Here is a 26703-nt window from a genome sequence, read left to right as displayed (position 1 = left end):
TTACTTCTTGCAACACGAGATAATTAGCACAACAAACAAAACAAAAAAAAGTTAGGCATTAAAAGGTTAAAGCCTTTGTTACAAAAATTGTGATGAAGGCCTGATAGGAATTAAAATTACCCTAAGGCAAAATACGGTTTTCAATGCCCAGTAATTGTCTTTTTTTTTAAGCGAGTTTTTTCTTTAAAAAAATAATTATTCCAATCAGCTTTTTTGATGCAACGAAAATTCTGTTAGAGCCTTTGGCACCAACACACTCATATGAAAGTAAACATGTTCATATTTTAAACATGTTAAAATGACCAATGAATGTTAGTGACGAAATTCTTGGTTCAAGTCCGACTACGATCTATTATGCCAGTGATTCTCAACCACTGTGCCGCGGCACTTTTGTGTGCCGTCAAATTCTTAAAGTGTGCCGTCAAATTATGGAAATGTATATAGTAAAAATTATAATGTTTCTTTTTATTACGAGTAAAGTTTAAATTAAAGAAAAGTACTTAAATATATGAATATTGTAACGAAGATTTTTAGTTAATTATATAAAGTGGTTAATCATATAAAATAAAGACCATTAAAAAGTCGCTTATTTAGTAATTTATGCCAAGCTATGGAAGCTAAGTACGAATTCTTGTTACTGCTTATTTTAGTAAGGTGGTTGTCCAGAGGAAAAGTTTTATCTCGTGTATTGGAATTTAAAGAAGAAATGAAAATGTTTTTTGAAAAAAATAAAAATTATGATTTTGTTCATTTGTTGGAAGAAAAAATATAGTAAACTAGCTTACTTATCAGACATGTTTTGTTATTTTTAATAACATAAATTCAAGTATGCAAGAGCCAAAAGAAAATATATTAAACTCAACAAATAAACTGGTATGATTCCAAAAACAAATAACTTTATGGAAGAATAAAGCTCAGGAAGGATATTTGGAAAAGTTTCAGTCAGTCCCAAAAGATTTTAATAAAACTATTCATAAAATTGTTATTGACCATTTGACACCATTAGAGGAGAGTATTATTCATTATTTCCCAAATTTAGATATAGAAAAATTTGATTGGGTGTGTAATCCATTTGTGATGACGAATACTTCTGTATTTGAATTAACTTAGAATGAAGAGGAAGAACTAATTTCGCTCTCTAGCAATCTCTAGAGATTTAATTTTTCAGAAGAATCAATTCATTCATTTTGGATCAACATTAGATTCTATTATCCAATGATAACCAAAAAAGCTTGAAAATATTGTTACAATTTTCTACATCTTATTTGTGTGAATTCGGATTTTCAGTATTAACCAACATAAAAACGAAAAAAAGATCGAGACTGTTAAATGTAGAAGCCGATATGAGAGTAGCATTTTTGCGACCAAATATAAATGAAATAATCAAAAAACATCAAGCTCAAATTTCTTATTAAAAGTATTATTCATTTGTAATTAATCCCTTAATAAACGCTGCTTTTGTAGTACATATTATATTATTTCATTTTACATTTTAAATTATTATCATAAACTATTTTACACAGTGTATTGTAAGTAAGTGCACAACTTTTAGACTTATCTTTTTCGTTGTGTGCCGCCAAATTTTGAAATCGTTAAATGTGTGCCGCGACAAAAAAAAGGTTGAGAATCACTGTATGCTCTTGCCGAGCTAATGTCGACATTAATTTACTTATAATTTATAACTAGTCTTAAACAGTCTGCCCAATTCTGAGTATACGACTATCAATGTTTAATCCTAAAGCCTTGTAATTTTGAACCCAACCTAGAAGACAAGGGAGCTCCTGAAACAAGCATTGGGTCAAACTATCCTTAGTGGTGAAATTTTTGACCGAACTAACAAACATTTGCTTTATATGGAGAGGAAAATCTCTGAAACTGTCTACCACTGAGGATATTTTACTTCAGCTCTGTGATCAGTGCGAGCTGAGAGTAGAATTCGTATCAACCTGGAATCGCTCAGATTCGAACCTAGTTCACCTCATTGGGAGGCAAACGCGCTATCACCTGAGTCCTCGTCTCTCAGAGTCGGTTTATTTTATTTTATATAAAAACCGGAGTTAAGCCGCTGACTCAGTTATTTTGAACAAAATCCAGAAGACAAGGGAACTTTTGAATCAAGCATTAGAACAAACTAGCCTTCATTTAGGACTTTTTTGATGGGACTTACACCCATTTGCGTAACACGGAGAGGAAAACCACGAAAACCTCCCATGGTCAGCTCATTGGCAAGGGGATTCTAACTCATGATCCGTCTACCACTGAGGATATTTTACATCAGCTTTGTGGTTATTGCGAGCCGGGAGCATATCAACCCGCCTCTCCCCCTAGGAATCGATAGTAGGCCAACTCATTGTGAGGCGAAAGCTCTATACCCTTTACAACCATGGCTCTGAGTTAATTAATTGACATTTCAGTGAATTTAAATAAATTGGTTTAAGTTTTTTATACGTTAGAAGAGTTAGATTTTTATAAAAAAAATATTTTTCCGTCTTTCAAATGGTAATTTTTCAGAATTCTAGAAGGACTTCATTTTACAAAAATAACAGTAATAAACAAAGCTATGTAACTAAATGAAGAGCTGAGTAAATCAAGGGGCATTTTAGTTCATTTTAATAAAACAGATTTAATGTTTTTACGTTAACAATAGAAAATAAATATTCGTTTCGTGCTTGTAATGTAATTTCCCAGTTGTCGAAATATATATATCCCGCAGGCTCATTTAAACTGATAGCGTTCGCATTCTTGACATTTTTTGTTTCTATTACAAGTTTTCAAGGTTATTCGTCTTCTGATCGTTGCCAAATACACTTAAAAAATTCTTCCATTCCGAAAAGACTGTAATTATTACCATTATCCATTGAGATCAAATTTATTGTCTTGGCACAAATAAATCAGCGTTGTATTCTTAAATAAAACTGAAATAAAATTCTTTGAGAAACTCAATTCTTGCAATGTCATTCAGAATTCTATTCTGCTCAACTCTTAAAACGAGAAGTCACCAGTATTACAAAAAAAAAAATTGTGTTCTTGATACTATTCTAAATCTAAATTTTAGATTTTAACAATGATTGAAAACCATTTATTTCTATTTTACTTCCGATTTTTAATTATGATAAAACATTATTTTCTTTAAGGCCGTTTCCTGCTTCTGTTGCTAGAAATATAATATTAAATGTAAATGAATATCCAACAGTAAATAAGTAAGTGCGCGAGAATAAATTAAAAAGCAATTTTTTTATGTCCCACTTAAAAAAAAACAAACAAAAAAACAAAATGAAGCATTGATTTTAAATGAAAACACCTGTTGAAACAGCGTGCAAAATTTAATGAAATATGTTTTCTCATCGATCTAATTATACATTCAAACAGGAAATCGTTCATCATTACATCCCCCCTCCCTCCCTCCAAGTATTGCATCCTGAAGAAGTTTGGATTCAGTTTACCGTTATTCCAAAGTGACGGAAATTGTGATTTATAAGTTACCTTTAACAAGGACTGCAGTGCATGGTGCCCAGAAGAAATTCATAAAAATGTAAATGTTTTCTTACAACTGTGTTTTCGCCAATTTTTTTTTCTTTTTTTTTTTTTTTAAAAGCTGTTCTTTGTATAAATGTTTACATTTTTCAGAGAAACGTGGACAATTCGACCCCCTGCTCACAAAAATATTTACTTTTTTTTTTATAACCATAATAAAGTTTTAAGTTGTCATTATTTGATAGCTTATAATGTTTGTCCCTTGTTATTATCATTTTTTTTTATTTAGTGTTTTAGTGTATAAACTATTCTTTTCATTAATGATTTTTCAAGAGTGTACAAATTGGGTCAATCCATCCTACTTGAGAGGGAATTTAACCCTCTATGACAAAGGTTTGACCAACAGTAATAAGGAGAGTTATTTGAACATGGTCAGCATTAATTAAATTTCGATAGAAACGTTAAAGGCAATAATTATGTCTAAAATTAAATATTAATTATTTATTCGTGATGAAGAATTACAATTCTAAAAAATAAAAATTTAATTTGATTCAGTTAACTAAAACTTGGACATTCCATTATTCGTATTGTTGTTTGTCTCTTGGTAGTTTTTTTTTTCTTCTCTTTTTAACTGGGTAAAAGAGTAGTTCAAATCTTTCCAATGGTTCACCAACTCGTTCTTCAGAAAATAGAACTTAAAATATCCAAAAAGGAACAAACCATTAAGAATGCTTCTGAAATATATCGCCAAGGAGAAAAAAAGTTCAACAGGTAGTATTTAACCAGAATGGTAGAGCTTCGTGCTCCATTGCCGCAGGTTCGGGGTTCTATTCGCGAGCCTGGCACGGCTGATTCACAGTTTCATTCCTTTAATGAGTCCACAAAACGAATATCAAGCATACTTGAGCAGGGCCCGCGCTAAGAGCTTCAAATTATTAGCCAGTATATCAGCCAAATATCAAAAGTATAAGCCAATTTTCGAAATTTTAAGCAAAAGGCAAAACTTCACAATTTTTAATGATGGATTTTTTCCCATAGAAAACTTCAAATCAAAATACAAATTTACTATAAATCGAATTATTTTATAAAATGCTAATTCAAATCAAGAATCAATTTGCTGTTGAGGAGGAGTAATTGAGCAATGAACGGGAAAGAAATAGGAATAGGTTGGGGTTAATTTTTGATTACTTCTTAGACTAGAAGGCAGCATATAGTATAAGGATAAACAGAAGCAACATTCTGTTGCTGTGGCGTTATTGATATGTTATTGTCACGAAAAAGTATATTTTCTGCAAAAATAGTTGAATGATACTATGCATCTCGCAACCACTTATTAATTTGTTTTATTGACACAAACTATGAGAAAGAATTTCGTCACGCGATATCGCACGATCAAGTAACTAACATATTACAGTGAATTCGCGATAACTCGAATCTGATAGGACTGACGAAAAACTTCGACGTATCGGAAGTTCGACTTACCGTTAGTTTCGGTTTTGGACTTTCAAAATATTGTCGGATTATTTAATTAATGCTTAGTTACAAATCTTCTAAATGCTTATAATATTTAAGATCATTTTTCTGACAAGCCATTTACGATAAGACTGTTCGAAGCACTTTATGATACCCTGGTCCATCGGCTGCAACTTTGCTGTTGTGTTTTGCGGGAGAAACTGCAAGTTTACTGCTTTCAAATTAGGTAGATCACTATGCGCTGTGCATTTATCCACAAAGAGTATCAGTTTTCTTTTCTTAGCGAAGAATTTCCGATCCAATTTTCTTACATAGTCTTCAAATAAAACTGATGTCATCCAAAACTTTTTGTTAGACTTGTAATCCAAAGGATACGTTTTTACATTCTTGAAACATCGGAGATTTCGGTATTTTCCGATAGCAAGTAAGGGCAATTTCTCTGTCCCAGACGCATTTCCTCCAACTAGGACAGTCAAACGTTCCTTGCTCATTTTACCCCCTAAGCAGTTTTCATCCTTAAACATCATAGTCTTATTTGGAAGACATTTAAAAAATAAGCCCATTTCATCAATATTGAAAACATCATTTTAACTGTATCCTTGAAGTAAATTTGGTAACGTTTCATTTAACCACTGTTCACATACTTCAAGAGGGACAGCTTTAGCTTTTCCATAAAGAGTGCGAAAGACATTGTGTGTGTGTTGCAAAGGAAGGGACAAGATATCAGCTCCTAGGTTTTTCTTTTTGCTTCAAAAGATCAACAACAAAAAATCGAGTTAAAGGGAGTAAAATTCGAGTAATCGAGAATAATTAACATGAAATTGAAGATAAAAGGGTCGGGACCTCATAAAAAAATCGAGTTATAGTAATATTCCAGTTATCGTACTTCGAGTTATAGCGAATTGACTGTAATATGTATTTTACGGTTGTTTGTCTCATGCTTACGTGTTCTCTCTTGTTGCTTATGCTTACAATATGTGGACTTAGTATAATTCTAATTTGTAATATGAGGTATCTAATGGAAATTACTGTAATGGAATAAAAAAATAGGATTTGTTCAAAAAAATTCCTTTTGACCTTTTTTTCCTGGGTTGAGAGGAATACATATTTCTCTTTTTGAAAGAAAAAAATCTTTTACTAAAACATATTGTTCTCGCCGAGTTTAGGATTTTATCATATTTGGCGCGGTGGCGAATGCTTAGCGCGATCCCTGCTTGATGACTACTGGTCGGCTGACCACTCGGTCGGGTGGCATAACTGATTTTAGTTTCTTGATATAAAATTAATCTCAAATTTTTTTTAAAAAGGTAAGAAAGAAAATAACGAAAAACTGAAAAGCCCCAAATTATTTCGATATGCTTTCATATCATCTAAATGTATTGCACGTTAAAAATAATTTAATCCATTTTTTCAGACGGTAATTGAATAATACATAAATATGCATGAAATATTACTAATATTTTAGATTATAAGTTTTTTATTATAAATTTACTCTTATTTATGAATGAGCTACTGCACAGAGTAAAAAAATTGTTTACCTCACTGTATGTATGATAACAACATTTGTAGTTAAAAAACATTTCGTATTAAAAACCTAAATATACGATATTCAAACCATTGATATGGTAATTTTTCCATTCATATGGTAACAGTATCCTGGAAATTCTGGTTTAAAAAATTATAGCTCTCATTACCATACAAAAATACAAAACTGAAGAGTATATTCAAAAGAATAAATGGTTTCTATGCCACGACAAGGTATATTTTTTATTATAGTCCCAATTTTCTAGGCTTCATAACCATAAATGATCGTTCTTCTTTTGGCTGAGCCTTTTCTTTAAAAATAACGTTCACTAATAAGTGTGAACACATTTACCTAAGAAAGATAACTAATTATTTTGGAAAAAAAAAATCATTTTTCTTTTTTTGTATCAATTATTATTTTAAATTGTATGTCTGATGGTTGAATTTCCAAATCTGGAGCAACACCTGATCTATTTCTGAGCTTGTTTTTTTTTGTGGTGTACATAACTGAAAATAAACAGAAAATGTTTTTTTTTTTTTAATGAAAAAACATGCACTAATTAAGGCATTGAGAATGTTTTCAGAGAGATATGTTCTTGAACTTGTTTTTCTTTCAACATTTTGATAGTAATGTGCATATTGATAATAATTTCATATTGGTAGTTTTATCAAATTGATAGTAATTTATTTAACTATTAAATGTTTAGGAAAATTTTTTTAAAATTTTTTTCTCCTTTTTTGTTAGAGAAAGAGCTGCTAGAATCAGAAACGTTAATTTCTTCCGCTATGGAAAAACCGCTGTTTAAAAAATGGAGAAAAAAAAGCCTCGCCCTGAACGAAATAGATTTCTTCCCACCCAAATGGAAAAAAGGAAAGAAACTTTTTAAAGAAATCAACAATTAAAACAATTTTTAAAAAAATTAATAATGGCAATTGACTTTTAATACAGATATTATTTTCTAAACTATTTAACTCATCGTTTTTAAATAAGTGGAAAATGTAAGGCAAAAATTGCAACGAAAAATAGATTAATTGAATTTCGTAAGACATTAAAAGAACTTTTATTTCCAATACATTAGATTTGTATAATAAAATCCCTAATTTTAAAATTGTGTAAAAAAATTGCAAAACATCATAATCAAATTTTATTGCCACTAACAAATTAACAAATCGCGTGCTAAACATATAAACTACTACAAATAACATAATGAATTCAAATTTACAAATAGATGTCGATTTTTATGATCAAACTAGGAGGCTCCGCCCCCTGCTCGCTAACGCTCGCCAACCCCCGAGAATTGCTACGCAATCCTATGTGGTTCACGCCGTGAACCATGGCTCGCTGCGCTCGCTCGCCAATGAACACAATGTTCTAGCACAAAGACATAATATATTATCATCAAAGACATAGTATTTTATCATCAAAGACATAGTATTGTACTTATGTAGAAGAATTCTACCAATGTTCTTATTGGCTTTTAAAAAAGTATATTAGCTATTTAGATTGAATATTTAGATATTATTAGAAAAAATCAAAACATTAGCTAAATAAGAAATCATATTAGCAAAATAAATTATCAAATATTGCTTCACTAATATTCTACATTTTAAAGCGTGAAAATTCAATGGATAAATAAACGCGAAATATAAAAAAATTCAATGCATATCAATACAAACACTTAAACGTTTTTTAGACGTTTAGGTAGCTCCCAGTAGAAAAATATCAATTCAACAGCGGCCTTTTAAAGCATTCTCACTTCAATTAATTAATTAATTCCTAATTGAGTTTAAATTAAATATTGTCATGTTTTTAGTGCATGAATCTGAATTGAACAACCTGATAATGCTCACTCTGGTTATTGTTATCTGGTTGCTCACTACTTGCTCTTGCGCGCCGAATCCAATCAATTAAAAATGAAAACTGTTGCCAGCGCGAGAAAAGAAATATCATCGGTTTTATTGATACATACATACATACATACGTACGTATTAGCGTTTTATATAATATAGATACTCTTAAGTATTAGTACTTAAACCAAATTTTAAATAATATGATATACGAATTTCAAAATTTTGTCTAAAACTAAACATATAACTGAAAATAATAATTTCTTTATTAGAAAAAAGAAAATGGGAATAAATGTGAATTTTCGGGTACTATCTTTCATATAATTTGTTAAAATTCAAACTTATTGCTAAACATTTGCATTGGTCATTTTTTGCTTCCTCCATTTCGTCCAGTTTTTTTCCCGCTTTTTTCCTATTTCTTCATATTATTATTTTCTTCTGGTCAAACTGCCATCCCTGGCAAAAATTTACGTCCGACTTTAAGTATAAAAATAACTCCTCCGTGTTTATTTATGAGAGCTATAAGATGTATTTTTTTATTTTAAAGTGTTCTAAATTTATTACCTTCCAGAAGTTCAGAAAATGAATTTTTGTTTTCGCCTTTATATCGATATTGCTTATTCTACATTTTAAGCAAGCTTTGCATATAAACGATTGATATAGAATAAAGAAGAAAAAAATAAAACAATTTATCCATTAGGGAGAAAGACGAAGTTTAGATAAATAGTGAAATAAAAAAGAAAAAAAAGAAATCTGGAATCTAAATATCGAATATACTTTTTCTTTTGTCGTAGAATTCGCGAAGAATTTTAAATTTTCACGCTGCACCGAACTCCTCATCAATTCCTGAAAAACTCTTCTTTAATGAGGTCTCCGTTTTCTCAATGACAAGACGAGTTTTTGTTGTTGTTGGGATCGTTGTCATGACAACCGCACATGCGCATTCATCGATTTTTGAGGATTTCAGCATTCCGTAAAACAAAATGAAAGATCAATTATATTCGGGAAGAAAAAGAAGAAGAAGCTATTACTCCTGGGAATTATTATTTTTTTATCCCCTCCCTTTGGAGAAATATAATGAAAAAAAAATAATAAAAAATAAAACCCCTTTAAATGCACATTGCCAGCCTTTAGAGCGGGAGGAAAATATTTTCCGTTAACGACCTTTTTCCTTGCTTTAAAATGTTGCATTTTCTATTGCCTTTCTTTACCCTATGATATTCTCTCTCAATTTTGGAAAAGCAGAAAAATAAAGGAGGTTTAATGGGGAGTTTCCAAACATTAAAGCCATTTTCTGGAATTTAGAACAAGTTTTTAAAATATGAAAAAGATGACCAACAGTAAAATAAAAAATACGCAAAAATGAATAATTTCTTTTTTCTCACTCTATGTGATAGAATATGTGTTCAGTGCACAAAATTAAAAAATAAATAAATAAATAAAACCCTGTATAACGTTTGATCAAAAGATTGGATTGTCAAGTATTAATATGCAATCATAATGGTTTCGAGGTTCCAATCTAAAATATGTTAATTGCTTAGTGCAGATGATAATTTAAGTTTTGAAATCAGACACAAAAACGAATTTTTTCTGATAAAAACATGTCTCTGATCTTCAAAATAGGAGCGTCTATCGTAATCAAGAAAATAGTCTATGCAACAGAGCGATAAAAAAATTTTTTGGACTCCTTGGACCTTTTCAGTAGTTAACGACATGAGTTTTTTTTAAACATCGTCTTCATAGCACGAGGGAATGCATCATGCCCTGATTTGCCTCTCTAAGTTATCGCGGTTTTTCTAGTTTTACTTTTTACTTTTATTTTTCCATTTTCGTTGATAATTTTAAGTTTTCTTTTTTAAATCTGTTTAGTTTTCCTCATTGACATCTTGCGAGTCTTGATAATCGGTGTCTATATTTGAGTGCTCGAAACATGTCCCCCCCCACCTTATATATTTTAAGAAGCAAATGAAGCTTTTCTGTTATCAAGAATATTCCTCTTCTTCAGTTTTTTTGTGATAAGATTTTCATTTAGTACGAAGGCACTCTTTTTTGTAGAAAAAATTATCCTTTTTGTAGAAAAATTTCTAAATAAAATATGAAATTCAAAAGCGTGTTGAAACATATAGTAAATTAGCAGGAGCTGGAGATTTAGATTATTAACTGGAGTGAAGTTAAAGCATCGAAATTTTTCTTGGCTCCAAGTCACTGCGTTTAACAATTGTTAATTAGTATTTCGAGTTTCATGTGTATTAATTAATGTTCTTGCTTCTTACTTTTTATTTTAATTTTGATCTGAAAATATTTTATTTATTTATTTTATTAATATTTTTATTTATTTGTTTATTTTTTGAACTTTGATGCATAAGAAATTTAAACAAAACTTTATAGACTTTTATAATAATTCTAATTCAACAAAGATGACTTTTAGCTCGGAGCTGTTCAAATATAACACACAAATCAAAAAAAGGACGGAATTTGTAATTTGCTGATTTTTGCTAATAAAAAAGGGGGATAGTGAAGAAGTAATGCTTACGTATGAGTAATGCTTACGTAAGATTCTAAAATCCTCTAATTTTCAAAAATTTTTAATTCTAAAAGAAAAAAACGGTAAAAAAATTTCAAATTAGAAATAAAAGTTTAGTTTGGGGGAAGAAATTTCTTAAAGAGTTTCAAATTTGAAATATAAGGAAAATTAAAAGCTTTTTTTTAATGCTAAATTACATCTTTTGCTTATATTAAATCCTAAAATTCTTAAAGATAGATTACTACACTAAGAGTTAAAATACACAAGGAGGCAAGCATCAGAAGGGGTTTATAGTTTGCTTATTTTAGTTGATTGAAAAGAGGGGGAGTCCGAAATTGACAAAAATTTTCTTGCGTAATATTTGAAAGGCTCCCGGTAGTAACATCTTTTTAGAAAAATAACCTTTTACCAAACTATACATCATGTCAAAATGAACATAAATTTTTTTTATGAATATATATTGCTATCTACCTTTCATGAATTATGTTCTTTTAAATAAAATTCATCGTTCTATTTACAGGTGTCGGCGAATGAATATTTTTTTAGATGCCTAGGAGAAGTAAAGTCTGTGAATCTGCTTCGATTTTCATATGGAGGGCCGATTACTATTTTTTTCTAAGCCTTCATAGAAAGTGAAAGTTGCTGAATAACACCTGTTATGCCGCCGAAAACCGTTAACAATTCTTGGGGATGGAGAAGAAAAGAAGAGGACGAAGAAAAAAAAAATCTTCGCTGTGAAGAGAAAGTTCCTGCTCAACCCCCCTGCCCTTACCTGAATTTAAGACGATGATGTAAGAAAAGAAGTATACCTTCCATTTCAAAGAAAAATTTGAGTGTTTTGTAAAATGCGCAAAAAAAAGAAAAAATGGTGCACCTTAATATCCTTTAAACTGAAGATCGAATTTTAACAGGCTTAATCCTCAGAGGGACTAACTTTAAATATGCTAATTATTTTGCTAAGGAGATATTTTAACCTTTTATAAGGACATATTACTAGTACTAGTTATGTTAAATATTTTTCAGGCTGACTTATAAAAGGAAATTCATCTAGTTTATAACGTAAAATTATTTAAATTTTTAAGAATTCCCCCCCCCCCTTTTTTTTTTTTTTTTTTTGGTGGAAAGGTGGGTTGGTGTTTTTCAAAATTTTACTTACTGTAAGGAATTGGTCATAAACTTAAACTTCTGCGCTTTTTTTAAAATTTTTTTACTATCATTTTCTGAATTTATTAGGAAAAAGGAAGCACAAACCACTGGTGGGAAAATAGCCTCCCATTGACCTTTAAGTAGGTTGGAAGTATACTTCCCATTGCCTTCTAAAATATTAAGTCACGATTTCAGACTCATAAGTATAATTTTTCTAAACAAACATATTTTTTTCGATTTATTCGGAGTTATGAACTTGTAAACATTAAAATTTAAAAATGCAATGGCTTTAAAATTACATTAATCAAGAACTATGCGATCCAATTTGTCATTTAAAATCACATAGTTTAAAGTGTTTTTAAAGTGTGTATAAATTACAATTCGAAATATTCCCGATTAATATTAAATAATTAAAAATAATAAGCATTTAATTATCATAATTTTATAAGATACGTATACGTATTTATACGTATTTGAGTCTGATTTCAAACTTAAAATGTACAATCTGTCTAAATGAAATAATATCTTTCTGATCAATCTATCACACCATAGACATTAGATTTCAATACACTATAAAAATAAACCATTAGATCAAAATTTTTTAAAGTGCTGCGCTTAAAAAATAATTGCGATCCTCATCCATAGACTTAAGCTTACACAAAGCATTTATACGTTTTTCTGAATGCTTAAAATATGCAATTTGTTCGCCTGCTGATAACGAAGCACTGTTTTATAATTTTGTTCCAAAAAATTGTTCTGGCCATTTGGTGTAACCGCCTTGAGTTGTCCGTCATCAGTTTTTTCCATTTTTTTTCTTTCTAGATAAATAAATTAGAAATGGTTTCTGCTGTCGAATGTAAACTAAATCAGTTCCAAATTGAAGAGATGAGTACATAAAGACTTTAAGCGAAGATTTCAGTAAATTTGGGTAGATTAGCTTCAAAGTTTATACGTTGAAAATAGGAAAAATAGACTAAGACCAGCCTCATTTATTGTCTGAAGTTGACAATTGGCGAAATCGGCAGACCTCTAATATTTAATAAAAAAATTTGTTCTCACGTTTGGGCTCTTTTATTCGCTGCTAAAAGTGAGGCTTTTAAATGTTACACGTTAGATCCGTGATGGCTCAGGGGATAGAGGGTTCGCTTTCAACTGAGGTGAACCGAATTCGAATCTCAGCGATGGCTGGTTTATAAGAATTCCGCACCCGGCTCCCACCTACCACAGTGCTGTCGTAAAATATTCTCAGCTGCAGATGGATCATGGTATTGAATCCTCTGTCCGTTAGGGAAACAGTGGGAAGTTTTCGTGGTTTTCCTCTCCATGTAATGTAAACGCAGATAAGCTCAGTCAAAAAGGATTGAGCGGGTTAGCTTCTGGATTGAGTTCAAAATTGAACTCAATGGTTCACTGATGGTTCACCTCATGGCTCAGGGGATAGACTATTGTCCTTCCAATGAGGTGAACCAGGTTTGAATTCCAGTGATGGCTGGTCGATACGAATTCCGCATCCTGCTTGCATCGACCACAGTGCTGACCTAAAATATCCTCAGTGGTAGAATGATCATGGGTTAGAGTCCCCTTATTGTAAGGCTAACCGTGAGAGGGTTTCGTGGTTTTTCTACTCAATGTAATGCAACTGTGGGTTAGCTCAATCAAAAAGCTCTCCACTGAGGCAAACTTCTCCCAATGCTTGAACCAGGAGTTCCCTTGTCTTCTGAACTGGGTTCAAAATTACAAGGCTGCAGAGTTCATTGATAGTCGTAAATCAGAATTGGGTCGGCTGTTCAACGACGGTTATAAAATAAAATGTTATACGTTGAGTTTGGTCCTGAATGGACTTCAAATGCTCTTTTACTCTTAATAGATTTAAAAATTGTTGCTTGGGATCTTCATCCTCTAGGGTGTATGGAACAAAATTACAACAAAACAAAAATATTAATGCAACTAAAATCAGTGTTGCTACACGATAAAAAGGAAATTTTTTCTTGAAAAGTCACATTTTCTTAAAAATATCACTAAGAACGTTAGTGCCAATTCGCTTTTCGATTAATATCGTCGAACTTGGAACGAACCTCGTTTGCTTTGATAGATTGATTTTACTTCGATACATTTATCATATTTCTCGACCGTCTCAAATTTGCAAACGTGCTTATGGTATGTTAAACATTTTAGCGTTACAAATATTTTGAAATTTTACATTAAATTTCTAAATTTCAATCTTTATGGTAAAAAGAAATAAAGATGTATCGCAAATTATAGGTTTATGCTTTTATTTTAAATATATATTTATATATTGGTTCACTGATTCTGTTAAGTTGACCAAATCAGTTAGTTGATCACATGTCTAAGTTGATCTTGATGATCAAGTACCAAATTGGTAAAAACAATTGAATTCTGCTTTTATTAAAAAAACCACTTGTCTAAGTATATCCTTAAACTATTTTATTTTATAACTGGCTTTCAACATCCGCCCCATTCTGAATTTACGACTATCAATGTTCAATTCCGTAGCTTTGTAATTGTGAACCATATCCAAAAACCAAAAGGACTATTAAATCAAACATTAGGACAAGCCAGTTTTCGAGGAAGATCTCTTGATAGAACTTACCCGCATTTGCGTTACACGAAGAAGAAAAACACGAAGATCCGATGGCAAGGGGATTCTAACCTATGATTTATCTACCACTGAGGATAGTTTACGTCAACACTGGGGTTTGTGTGAGTCAGGAGCAGAATTCGTATCGACCAGTCATCTTTGAGATTCGAACCTGGGTTACCGCGGCGCTATGATTAGGAGGTAAGCGCTCTATGCTCTGGGCCACCGCTGCTGAAATCAAACTATTGTCAACGAGTGGTCAAATTACTAAAGCTTCACTGTATTAATTTATTCGCAGATTCACTGACTCACTGGAATTCCAGTTCCATTTGCTGATTTACTTATATGCTCATTCACTGATTCTCCCATTTGTTGATTCACCTATTCATTGATTATTCATTTTGCCATACAATAATCATTAGCTCACTGATTACCTCATAGCTAAATCACCAACTTATTCGGAAATTATAAAATGGTGCTTGTTAAGTAGAAAAAATGTAAAATCAAGTCTAAGTTATGTTCCCACCATTTTTAAAAAATTTTGACTTTCCGCATGTCTTTTCAATTTTCCATAAGTGTTTTTGGCGTGATATGTTAGATTATTCGAAAGAGGGTGCTTTGTTCTAAAGGAATCTATTTTTATTTTGATGCTCGAAAAAATTTATATGAATTTTCAGTTGATTTAAATGGAACGTCAAATTGAGAAAAATGAGCATTTTCAATACTCCTTTATTTGTGCTTTTAATCAGTGTCGTGAGGTCTCAAAAGCTGCTCGTGGTAATGTGCTGCGTATGAAGAGGGCGCCATTGCCTGAAAATCCATTCGTATTTGGTATGCCAAGTTTAAAAGAGAAATTTTGACCTCAAAGACGCACCTCGTTTTAGCTCACCAGTTGAGTTCAATGAAGAGCGATTAAGCTAACTTTTTCACAAAAATTCTGGCCAAAAGACAAGGGAGCTGTGTAAGAAAATAGAATGCTTCCTCACTTTAAACTTTCAAAAAAATAAATAAATAAATAAATAAAAAAAAATAGGGAGCTTGCAATTTTAGAGTGTGTAGATCTTTCATGTTATCCAGGAAAGCTAAGTTGAATTACGGAGCTAATTTGAACCAAAATTATTTTGCTTCTGAAATTTTATTATGGGATAAACTATGATTCAATTCGAACTTTAATTCTATACTGATTTGACGAATACAAAAAGGACTAATGCAAAATTGCAGTTTTTTTTTTATTTTATTAATTTTTAGTAAGATTCTTAGAAGGAACCTTGATGAAAGCAAAGAAAATTATCATTGGTGACAATGCATTAATTTAAAGTACCCGGTATTAATAAACATTAAAATTAAAAAACTGAGCTAGGTTTCTCATATTGTTAGAATAAATTAAAAATTTCCAATAATGAAGATTTTTCTTGTAAAGTAACTAATTACAACAAACTATTTTATTTTATAGACGTTGTTGAGCAGCAAACAAATTTTTTTGAGTTTACAGCTATCAATGTTCAACTCCGTAGCCTTGTAATTTTGAACCCATTCCAGAAGACAAGGAAATTCCTGGATCAAGTTTTGGGAGAAATTTGCCTGTGTGGAGGATTTTTTGATTTAACTAACCCACGTTTGCGTTATATGGTGAGGGAAACCTCGAAAACCTCCCATGGTTGGTCTAACGGCAAGAGGAGTCTAACCCATGATCCGTTTACCACTGATGATATTTTTTGTCAGCACTGTGGTCGGTGCGAGCCGGGAGCGGAATTCGTATCGACCAGCCTTCGCTTAGATTCGAACCCGGTTCACCTCAGTCAAAGGCGAACCCTTAATCCCCTTATATGCCATGACTCTGTTGTAAAGTTTATTGTTAATCGGAAAAGGGGGAAGTCTAGGATTTCTAAATTTAGTTCAGTTAGACTTTACAGTGGTTAGAATGAAGAATCATCAGTGCATTTTTTAAAATCTTTTGATATTTTTAGGGCAAATTTTAAGAAATACTTATTTTTTATACACATTAACAATATGTATATTTTTTAAATTTTTGAGTATTTCCTTTGAAACTTTATAAGTACTGGATCATTTTTGCAGTTTTCACACATTTTAACTGATTTATGCTGTTTATTGAAAGTAGCAAGAATGAGCAAAATATAGTCAAATAATTATATAAGGTGTTAAAGAAAAACCATGACTTTCAAACGACAAGAAAGATTTCATGCATTTTAGCGGGTAAAGTGGTTTTTAATGTTAAAGAAAAACTAATATTAAGATAGTTATTTTTTTCCAAATATGAACCAATAACGTTTATAAAAATTCAATTTCTATATATAAAATTTTTTTTCAGGTTAAAAACACTGTTGAAATCATCAAAAGCATTTAATAATCCAATGCAATTCTGATTTCTTATAAAACAGTTCCCTTTCTTCTTTTGTTATTTTGAATTCAACGTTAAATAAATGAAAATTAAATCTCAATTTCTCATGTTTTAACACAATGTTCAATATGAAATTTCATGATAGAAATTGTATTTTAGATTGAAAATCTTGTTTACTTTTAAGCTATTTCTTTTTAAGAGCATTTTGTTTTTATGTTTTTAAGCTAAAAGAATTCTCGGGAATTATTTTTTAATTGAATGAACTGTCAATATCTGGGCTCTAACGAGGGTAACGATTGAGGGTAACAAATTGTATGATAACATAACAAACCTTATTCAAGTTGCAGCAAATTTGCATCACATTATGGTTCAAAGCTTTGAAATCAGAGTTCAATTTTCTCCTTTACGAACGAAGTTTAGAACTAGATCTAATCATTTGAAACATATAAAAATTTGCTTTTATTTAAATTTGTTAAGAATGTGTAAAATGAGTTTACACAATAAATCTTTCCCTATATAATATCTGCAAATTTTAGACTGAAAGGAGGTGGCATCAAACTTAACTGTTCCAAAATTGGAACTTCTCTTCCTCTCATTTTCTTGAAATAATAATGTTTTAAAATACAATGATGAAATGCTTTTCTGTAATTCGATATTTTAGAGTAGTTATGGTCATATGCACCATACCCCGTGGTCAATAATATATATTTCAGTAGTACATATTTTTCTACATAAATTCAATGTGTATTTTCGAAATTCTTGTAAAAAATCGAGTAAAAAAAAAGATGCGCAAAAAAAGTAAAAAAACAAAGAGGATATCGAAATCTAAAGAATCACAACAGAGAAAGACGGTGCTAAATTAATAGAAAATACAGAAACTTTTAAAAAATGAATCAAAGAAACGTCTGTAAGTTTAAACAAGCAAGCAAACCGGTTTTGATATCTTTTATCCCATTTTTCCCCACTAGTGATTTGTTAGAATTCGATAATGTTTTTGTTTCTTCATTGCTTAAATATAATTTGCATGGGTTTAAATATTAACATTAATAGGATATTAATGTGTTTCTATTTTTTATATAAGTATGCATTTGTTTTACTTCCTTTTTATATTAACATTTTGAAATTATATTTTAAGGATTGTTATTATAGATTATCCTGTATACGCATATCTTTTAGTATCTTCCAAACAGGATCATTTGAATCTAAGTATTTCGGTGCTGTAAGTGCTTAAATATTAAAATATACACTTGTATACGAGGTTAAAGCCCATGACTATCATAAAAAGGGTGTGTTTTTGATAAATTTTTTTTAAAAATTATTTAACACTTTAAGCTTTTTTTAAGGTAATGCTTGGCCGGCATATTCATCATCGATGATTTATAAAAACGCATTGGACTTAGAATTCGAAATTTTTCAAACTAACGTTGTATGTTATTTTATAAGGCGATGCTTGATTAACTCCTAAGAGCATGAAGAAATGTTTTTTTTTTGTGTGTAAATGTGTTTAAGGTAATGCTTGGCCGGCATATTCATCATCGATGATTTATAAAAACGCATTGGACTTAGAATTCGAAATTTTTCAAACTAACGTTGTAACGTTATTTTATAAGGCGATGCTTGATTAACTCCTAAGAGCATGAAGAAATGTTTTTTTTTTGTGTAAATGTGTTTAAGGTAATGCTTGGCCGGCATATTCATCATCGATGATTTATAAAAACGCATTGGACTTAGAATTCGAAATTTTTCAAACTAACGTTGTAACGTTATTTTATAAGGCGATGCTTGATTAACTCCTAAGAGCATGAAGAAATGTTTTTTTTTTTTGTGTAAATGTGTTTAAGGTAATGCTTGGCCGGCATATTCATCATCGATGATTTATAAAAACGCATTGGACTTAGAATTCGAAATTTTTCAAACTAACGTTGTAACGTTATTTTATAAGGCGATGCTTGATTAACTCCTAAGAGCATGAAGAAATGTTTTTTTTTTTTGTGTAAATGTGTTTAAGGTAATGCTTGGCCGGCATATTCATCATCGATGATTTATAAAAACGCATTGGACTTAGAATTCGAAATTTTTCAAACTAACGTTGTAACGTTATTTTATAAGGCGATGCTTGATTAACTCCTAAGAGCATGAAGAAATGTTTTTTTTTTTTTGTGTAAATGTGTTTAAGGTAATGCTTGGCCGGCATATTCATCATCGATGATTTATAAAAACGCATTGGACTTAGAATTCGAAATTTTTCAAACTAACGTTGTATGTTATTTTATAAGGCGATGCTTGATTAACTCCTAAGAGCATGAAGAAATGTTTTTTTTGTGTGTGTAAATGTGCTTAAGGTAATGCTTGGCCGGCATATTCATCATCGATGATTTATAAAAACGCATTGGACTTAGAATTCGAAATTGTTCAAACTAACGTTGTATGTTATTTTATAAGGCGATGCTTGATTAACTCCTAAGAGCATGAAGAAATGCTTTTTTTGTATATAAAAAAGTAGTATATTCTAGACCTAGGCAGACTCATACTGTCCCTGACCAAATTATTAAACGAACTATAAGATTCTATGTAAAATCTTAATCATCATGTGATACTATACAGCTGTATTGTTTTTACGCGGATGAAACCGGTTTGCACTATTCTACGTTCATTTATCAATTGGTTAACATTGTAATGCAATACGTTAAAAATAAATACAAACAGGAAGTATATAAAAAATCGCATAAATAAAACTCATAACATGTATGTTTAACTATAAAAGTATTGCCTACAAAATCGTGCAAAACATGTAATTATTAAAAAAGTACAGTGCGTCTATTAATTTGGACTAATTATTATCATATACTAATATAATACCTGATAAAATAAATATTTTATATTTACACAATATATCGTATAACGTATCCAATCGTCAAAGGTATATTGTATATCATCTAATTTAACCCATTGATGCACAAACGTAAGGAAGTACAAACCGGTTTCAGTCGCATAAAAACAATAAAGCTGTATAGTATCAACTGATAATTAGGATTTTATAGGGAATCTTATAGTGCGTTTAATAATTTAGCCAGGAACAGTAGATACATCGAGAAATATATTTACTCTAAGAATTTGAATTCCTTAAATTTATGATGTAGAACGATTTTAAAGGTAATATTTGACCAAGTCATTAATTTCGAGGAAATGTAACAATTTTTCAGCAATAATTTCTCATTCCATGGAAAATTTTGAAATTCATAATTCTTTAAGTTAATGGTGAAGGCCATTCCTTAAAATAATGCTTGAACATAGCATAGATGCATAAGGAAATGTATTCTCTTAAAGTAAAAAAGAAGTTGTATATTAAAAAAGTAGTATATATTATAAAATATGTAAATACCAACTCATTAGAATATAAATACTCGTAATTGTTTTTAAGGACATTTTAGATCATTTCATAATGGATTAAAAAATTTATTCTATTCAGAATTCAAAATCAAGTCAATAATGTTGACCATTCACTGACCCAAAGACACGAAAAAGCAGTCTATTTTTTAATGTCTCCTAGATGTATTAGAATATGTATTCAAAAATCTGTACGATTATACACAGGACAAACCAAACGAGCTCTGAAGCATCGGCTCAACGAACATCAAGAACGAAAAATTCTACCTTTCATCCATCACAAAACAAACTGAAGAATATAAGTTCGATTTTTCTTCACCTCATATCATCCATAAATGTATTTCATGAGTTGATCTTGATTTTCGGGAGAGTTACTACATCATCAAAAACAATAACTCTATTGTTAATGACCTTATTGGTGTATATTTGTCTAGCATTTGGAAATCATTACTTTTCGACTCCTTTAACTGTATATTTATCTCATTCCTTTGACTTAACCTCTGTCTGATTTTAATCATCTCTTTTTTTACGATTCCTGTATTTTATCCTACTGATGAAGGTGTATTATTGTAATAAAAAACGCGTATAGGTTTTTAATAAAATGTTAACCATTTGTGATTATTTTAAACCTTGCTTTTGTTGAAATTCAACTGGATATAATTGAAACAAGTTCATTAAACAGCGAATTATTTGACATATAATTCGCCAATAGAACAGAAAATTATAACCAATAGAAATTTATATCAAATAGAAAAAATAGAATAATTATAATCTAATAGAAAATTAATAGCCAATAGAAAATCATGATCTAATAGAAATTTAGTTACCTACTTGTCTATTTTGAACTTTAAATAATAATTAAGATGACAATTATTTCTCTACATTAAACCTTCATTATCAATACCATCAGATTTTGAAAAAAAAAATTTTAAGAAAACATTCATAAATTATGTTGTATAAAACATATTTTTGAATTATTCATTCTTTAAAAATATCAACTGATTTAAATCATTAATTTCTTTTTAAAAAAGTTAAGTGATTTAAATATTGATTAATCATGATTTATGATTAATTACAATTTAATAGAATATTATTCAAGATAGCGGTTAATTATGATTTTTAAATCATGATAAAAATGATGCCAACACTGAGCAACAGTCTTCAAATTTTCTTTGGCATTTAAATTGTGATTAATCATGATTTACGATTAATCACAGTTTAATTGAATATTATTCCTGATTGTGATTGCTTATGATTTTTTAAATCATAATTTAATTCATGCCTGCACTGAGCATCAGTCTTAAAATTTTCTTTGGCATTTAAATTGTGATTAATGATGATTTACGATTAATCACTATTTAATAAATATTATTCATAAATACGATTACTTATGATCTTTTAAATCATGATTTAAATCATGCCAACCTTGATCAACAGTCTTCAAATTTTCTTCCCCAAGAATTCAAATTTTCTTCAAATAAACTGTACTCTCAACAACAAAAAAACACAGAGAGAGAAAAAAATCTCATCGTAGAGCTTCCCACAGTAAAGGGTTGTTCACCCTTTTTTAAAAATCGAACTATAAAAATTAAAAAAAAAGGGGGGGAAGCAAGGCTCAACATCCATGTTGAATAATATGACGCCATCCTTCTTTCTCTCTCTCCTCTTCTTTAACATCCGCATCCTGGAGAATAATCAACAATAGAGCCCGGGTTTTTAGAGGGTTCAAAGGCTTGGGGGTTGAGGGGTGAACGACTGATTGAGGTCGTCCTTTCCACGAACCCTGTCGGTTGAAAAAAATGACGCTTCCTCTTCAAATCTTTGGTTAAAGTTTGGAGTTTATAGGTTTTAAAAAATGAAATAGACTAAGATGATGTACTTCAGAAGGGAAAGGAAATAAAGATTAAGATTATTTTGGCGTTTGATATTAGGGTGTTTTGATTGATTTTTATTGATAGGAGTGAGTTAGAAAAATGAAGATAGAAAATAATACTAAATATATTAAATGTTAATGGAGAAAAATTAATTTTAAAAAACCCCTCATTTAATGAAGTTTTTTTTAAATTTTTTTTTATTCAGGTCCATCTTGATTATAATAATTGAAGAAATGAGTAATAAATTTTAGGAATTATTTAATAATTAATTAATTTAATAATTAATATAATTTATGAATATTTTCTTAAATTTTTATTGTTTTTTTTAATTAATATTATGACTCTGAATTCGAAATTACAAACTTTTAAAAAATAACTCCAACTTTAAATTGGAGTGTTAATTATAAGATTTTTTTGTTTATTTTTAAGCATTTAATAAGCAGTTTGGTCATTATAGTATTATTAACAATACTCGAATTTTACTCTATAACTTTATATTGCAAAAAGTAATAATAATAATTGATAAGTGGAGGGATTAACAGCAAATTTTTTTTCGCTCCATAACTATTCCATTATTTTTCTCCTCTTTAAATTGTTTAAAAAAGTTTAAAAATTTTGAAATTCAAAAATTTTTTTTGTTGCCAAAAAAAATTATTATTTTGCGATATCGAAACGTCCAAAAATGCTTTTCCTTTTTTTAAAACTCAAATAGTTCATTAATTCAAATTAAAAAAAATACTATAACTAACTGAAAAGAGACAGAAAGAAGTGTCTCAAACTTGACCACTAAAAGATGCAGTTTTAAAACCGTAATAATTGCGTAATACTTTTTAAGCTTAATAAGGTTTTAATGAAATGCTAAGATGTAAAACAATTTCTAAAGTAAATAATTGAAAAATTTTGATTAATAAGGTTTTTATTGATCAAAAATTGATAAAAAAAATCTGCATTATCTATGTCCCTTCTTCTCAATTCTTCAGTTAAGATATTTTACTCATTTTAATAAATAAAAGCATTGTATTTACTACAATGTATACATTCAGCAAACATTTTAGCAAATACAGTATAAGGAATATTTTTCTACAATATTTAACAAAACACAGAAAATATTTTCGAAGAATTTCGTGTAGATTTTTTTTCAGATTTACTGTTCCAAAAAAATTTTAAAAATGACATAAAAAAGGAACTTAAAGTAATTCAAATGAGTGCAAGTCAATATCTCTATAAATTTTTAATATATGTTTATGTGACATGGTTCAAAATTAATTTTGGACATATATTTAGCTGACACGAAAAATAATTTTCCAGCCTTAAAAAAGTCAAAAAGAAAAAAAAAAACTCATTTTTTAGGTATATTAATTCCTTAACACTAGATTGCCTAAGGATGTCATATTGACTGCTTTTAATTTCAATTCGAAAAACAATGTTACATAACTGTAAATAATATAAAAAATGCTAAAAATTAATTTTAAACATATTTATTGACGCATTCACAATCTAGTCATTTTGACTGCTTTTCGGCAATATAGGTACTATATACTAATTTTCCGTCTTTCTAGCGTTAAAAGCAATTATGTTTAAATTAAAAGTAATTATAATAACTAAGGCCCGGATTTTGATGACATTTGCATTTTTGGACATTTTTTGTCCTTTAGAGCATTTTTTAAGATTTATAGGGCATTTTCTTTAATTTTTGGGGCGTATTTTGCATTTTAAAGCATTTTTTAAATTTTGTATTAATTTTTTGTAATTTTTATTATTACACTGGCTTCCAAACAATGGAGAAAATCTCTAGGATGTTAACAGGTGAAGCAAAATCTTTTCAAATTGAAGAAGAATTGTCATTAAGTGAGACCGTCTTTTTCAAGTACGCACCTATAACATCAGTAGACGTTGAAAGAAGCTTCTGCAGGAATGAAAATTTACTTTCAGACAAGAGACGCTCGTTTACATTTCAAAATATTAAAAAAAAAAAATTAATAATCCACTGTAATTCTGATATTTAGTAATATTATGAGATGGAAGTTGTTATATTCATTTAAGTTTCCATACAAAATGAAAATGTTTTGGAGTCAATATATTTTCCTTTTTTTGTTATTTTAGGATATAAAACTAATTTTTCAAACTTTAATGAACGTAGAATAAGTATTGCATTGCTTTATATTTTTTAAATGACTCATAATAATTTTAAAGGGCAAAACATTTTTAATTCAATATTTTTACTTTATTTAAGGCATTTTTTGCGCAATTTTTGGATTTTTAAGGGCATTTTTTGCACTTTTTAAGGGCATTAGTTGAGATTTTTTAGGTCATAAAAATCCGGGCTCTAATAATAACTATAACTCCAGATTGTTAAATGCTTGATATTTATTTAGATTTACTTATTATGATTTGTATTAAAAAATTAAAAGAATAATGCAATTGTAATATCGTAATTAAATATCGTATAATTAATTATCGTAAAGCAAATTTAATTCTTTTAAGAACTGATTCCTTCTAATCTTCGCTGCTACACTTCTAATATTGTTTGTATATATGATTGTTATAATCAGGGATAGGACGTTAATGCTAATGCATTTTTTACACTTTTTGTCATCTTTTCTTTTACAGGACATTTATTTTATTATTGTTTTAGATTTTTTTTCCGTTTTAGTCCTTTTTTAAAATCAAGTTTGATTGATCTGTTTGATTTTATTTTCAGAACATTTTGCTAGAGAGTTCATATTCTTCTTCAACTGTAAATTTTTGCATTGAATTTTGTTATTTTAAACAAGTTCCAATAACAAGTCTTGATATTTATCTGAGTTTTTCACGATATAAGAATTTTACTTTTGGACAAAAGACGCTCTTTCGATTTTAAGAAAGTAAACAAATATTTTCTAATTTAATACAACTCTGATATCTGATTAACAAGTTCTTAATTATTTTTACAATTTATTTTATTCATAAAATACATATTTTTTTTAATAATTCTTTATCTTCTTATTAAATTTATGAAATACAAGTTACTATTTCTAATTTTTTATTAAAACAGAGCGAATGTAAAATGTGTCGTTGAAAATTTAAACGGCAATACTTTTCATTTTAAGGTCATTTTTCATGTCTTATAGAGACCTTTTTTTCAAAAAAATTTTTTTATTGGCATTTTTTAAAAATTTATAAATCATCAACATCTATCCTATCCCTAATAATTTTCCTGTTAATTTGGTATTCAATAATTAAAAGTAATTTTTTCAGATAAATTATTTTTTGATATAATTAATAATTTTATACATAACATTAAGCTATGACTTTAAAAAAAAATTTTTTTTTTTACTTCTTTCACAACTATAAAAAGTTACTGTTAATTGCTGTTGTGTACCATAATCAACTGCCTGACAACAACCAAACTAATTTTATACCTCAATTAAAAAACTACTTTTCTACTAATTTCTTTTCTTTTTCTTCTTTTTTCTTTTATTATTTTCCAATCATCAAAAATATATCATTTAATAATTTTTTTTTTTCGGCAGAAGTATTGCAAGTATTCTACACCAGAGGGCGCTGGAAAATACAAGTTTTATAGTGGGAAAAGCGTTCTGTTCTTCATCAAGAGCGGAGGACAGCAATAGTGAAAGAATGAAAAGAACTTGGATTTAGAAGTTGGCGATATTTTCCCCCAAATTGTTGTTTCACATCAAAACACCAAACAAAATAGAAGACAATTAAAAACTGGCATTTAAATATCTAAAAAAAACCACGCCTCTTTATTTAAATATACTTCTATTTCATTGGACGTCTAAGTATTGATTTCTTTCACATTATGTTCAGAATTGAAATACTGCGCACATATGCATCACGCACGAATGCATTTTATCTTGCCTATTCTTCGAATATCTTCCTTTTTTATTTCTTTTTCATATTAAATAGTAGAATAAAGGAAAATGCAAAATATTTTATTGAATAAAGCATTTGATGTTTCGTACGTGATTCCTTATTTTCTTTACTGATTTTCGCCTCTCTAGGATATTATGATTTTTATTTCGATTTCTAGTTATATCATTTATAATATCACGTTTTCAAGTTATTGTTTTCCGCTGTTAAGAAAAGAATTTTTGTTTTTGTTTCAGCCTCATTACTATGCTTTGTAAAACTTTCATTTTTAGTATTATGGTAATAATGAAACATATATCTGCTTGTTTTAATTACTAGGGGGTGGTTCAAATATTGTGTCAATAGTTTTTATTTTTGAACTTCTGCGTACCCCATAATTATAAAAAAAAAAAAAAAGGAAAAAAGAAAGAAATTGTGATTTTCTTCATATACTAACGTAAAAAAATCGAAGAACTCTTATTTTTTTTTAGTTAAGTTTCTTGAATTTTAGGGGACTTTAAATATAGCGAAAACACCTAAAGGGGGTAGGATTTTGAGATTTTCTTTCTTTTTTTCGGTCGATAATGAGGGGTATGAAAACTGCTTACGTAAAATTCTAAAATCACATCAATTTTAATATAAT

At 29.4% G+C, this 26703-nt stretch overlaps 1 long non-coding RNA gene across 1 annotated transcript in view; it reads left to right on the top strand.

Moving 5' to 3' along the window:
* Positions 1–26169, top strand: part of LOC107451853 (uncharacterized) — a 115478-nt gene extending 89309 nt beyond the window's left edge. Inside the window, exons 3-4 of the long non-coding RNA XR_001585117.5 lie at positions 11364–11634; positions 25721–26169. This is a non-coding gene — a long non-coding RNA (uncharacterized LOC107451853). The remainder of the gene's footprint in view (positions 1–11363; positions 11635–25720) is intronic.
* The last annotated feature ends 534 nt before the right edge of the window (positions 26170–26703 follow it).

The sequence above is a fragment of the Parasteatoda tepidariorum genome, chromosome 1 (assembly GCF_982258835.1).
Source record: "Parasteatoda tepidariorum strain Cologne lab strain chromosome 1, Ptep-v5.0, whole genome shotgun sequence".
NCBI classification, from domain to species: domain Eukaryota; kingdom Metazoa; phylum Arthropoda; class Arachnida; order Araneae; family Theridiidae; genus Parasteatoda; species Parasteatoda tepidariorum.
The sequence above is the reverse complement of the archived record's forward strand: the minus strand, read 5'-3'. Positions and strand labels throughout refer to the sequence as shown.